The following is a 2,130-nucleotide window of genomic DNA, read 5'->3' on the forward strand; positions in this document are numbered from 1 at the left end:
GAGAGAGAGAGAGAGAGAGAGAGAGAGAGAGAGAGAGAGAGAGAGAGGTTTTCATATTTATCCAGCAGCAAATTAAGTGGTGAGAAACTCAATAGATCCATGCTTTTTAGCTTTCCTTGGGGCTTGAAGATTGAGGTGGGGTGTAGCAGTGGATGTTAAAGCTGCTTCTGTAATCAGGGTCCTGTTGTCTGCATGGTCTTGGGGCAGAAGCATTCTGAGAATGCCAGAAGAACTGTCCTGGGACTCCCCCACGAGTGGAGAAGCTGGCTTGGTGAAAGACAAATAGTGGCTTGTTGGGAGAGACACTGATGGTCTGGGAACCTAAACCAAGTGAGGTGTGTGAGGAAGGAGCAGCCCACCAGGATTGCCTAGTATTCTACCATCTGGTGGGCACCAGGCAGCTGCTCTCCTATGCTTCCCCACACGTCCACGTCCTCATACTGGGGTTGAACCCAAGGTCTTGCATGTGCTAGGCGAGTGCTCTCCACCATTGCTCTGTCTCCCCAGTCCTCATTTAACTCGTATTTTGACGTAGGGACTCAGTAAGTCGTGCAGGCTGGCCTTTAGATCCCTAGAATTTGCTATTAGATTTAGTGTAGGCAGGCCTTGAATTTATGATCCTCCTGTATCAGCCTCCCGAGTAGTTGGACTTACAGATCTGAGTCAGACCCTGCCTGGCTCACTAATCTTTACTGTCACCTTTGGTATTGACCCTCCTTAGAGAGATGATGAAACAGATTCCCTGAGAGCTTAAAGTCTCAGCTGGGAAATAATAGGAAGACAAATTCTCCCTGACACCAGGCAGGCTGCAGTGCCTCTTGGTTTTCAGTGGTGAATAAGCACACACTGAAAAATGGTTGTCTCTACAGATTCCCAAGTGGTTTTCTACACAGATTCCCAAGCAGCTCTCTACACAGATTCCTGTTGGCTTTGAAGAGCTCTTTCTCCAACCTTGAACAGTTTTGCTTATGTTGATCGGTTTTTGCAGACCCTTGGTGTTCTCCAATGGGGAAACCTATGTATTCTCAAAGTTCTTATCTTTGAGTCTGATTTTTATGATGTATGCCGGGAGTTAGCGTGAAGTTATTACCTTTTGTGGAGTCTCCTGTTTCTGCCTCCCATCTATTCTATAGGAGAGCTGGGATTATAGATGCTTGCCAACACATCTGGCTTTATGTGGGCCCTTGGGATTTGAACTCAAATCCTCACATATGCACGGCAAATGCTTTAACCCACTGAACCATCTCTGTAGCACTATCTCTGGTAGTCCAGATTTCTTCTTAGACTACTCATCAGGGCTCACTTTAAAGGCTTCATTTTAACCAACTCACATCTTTTAAAGATCTGCTCTCCAAATATAAGCCTTCTATATTTAACATGTGAATTTTGGAGGGTACATAATTGAGTGCTTATCTGCTAAAAGTGTTATGTCATTAAAATTAAAAATGCTCACATCGTTAGTATGCCCTAACTCTCTAGTCTAAGGTGCCTTGGTACAAAATATAAAATCAGGTGGCCACAAGAGAAAGGTGAGTTCTAAGAATAATAATGATTGATTGTTCACACAGATTTATTTTATATGATCTTTGACTTTTTTTTACAAGTGATAATAGATGTCAAAGCTTTAGGGGAAAACTATGGAAATTCACCTTTTCCTCAGGTGAGAAAAGATGGGAGCCCAGAGTTTAATGCCTCTCCCCCAAACAAGAAGAGAAAGGCAACCAGATGAAGACTGGGTCTACTGGTAGTGAGGGGGACTGGAAGCCTGGAGGACTGGGCCTCTCTCTTTAGGTGTTCTAAGTTAGGTGTTCTAAGTTAGGTGGCCGTCTCCTGCTTGGCTCCGCGCTGCTGTGTATGGTCCTGCTAGAGTCGTGCTCCTTGACCTTCGACCTATGTTCTAGGCTGTTTATTCTCTTGCTTATTGGAAAAATACAATGTTGAATTTCTCTGTTTTAAGATGGATGTCAGAGCCTTTCAAGTTTCTTTTTGTACATTAAAAAATCTGCCGGGCGGTGGTGGTGCACACCTTTAATCCCAGCACTCGGGAGGCAGAGACAGGCAGATCTCTGTGAGTTTGAGACCAGCCTGGTCTACAAGAGCTAGTTCCAGGACAGGCTCCAAAGCCACAGA

The 2,130-nt window shown here is 44.8% G+C and overlaps 1 protein-coding gene across 1 annotated transcript in view; it reads left to right on the forward strand.

Annotated features, from left to right (window-relative positions):
• Positions 1-2,130, forward strand: part of Gpat3 (glycerol-3-phosphate acyltransferase 3) — a 49,120-nt gene that overhangs the window by 7,146 nt on the left and 39,844 nt on the right. The gene's annotated exons all lie outside the window — the stretch shown is intronic.

The sequence above is a fragment of the Microtus ochrogaster genome, linkage group LG1, assembly GCF_000317375.1.
Source record: "Microtus ochrogaster isolate Prairie Vole_2 linkage group LG1, MicOch1.0, whole genome shotgun sequence".
NCBI classification, from domain to species: domain Eukaryota; kingdom Metazoa; phylum Chordata; class Mammalia; order Rodentia; family Cricetidae; genus Microtus; species Microtus ochrogaster.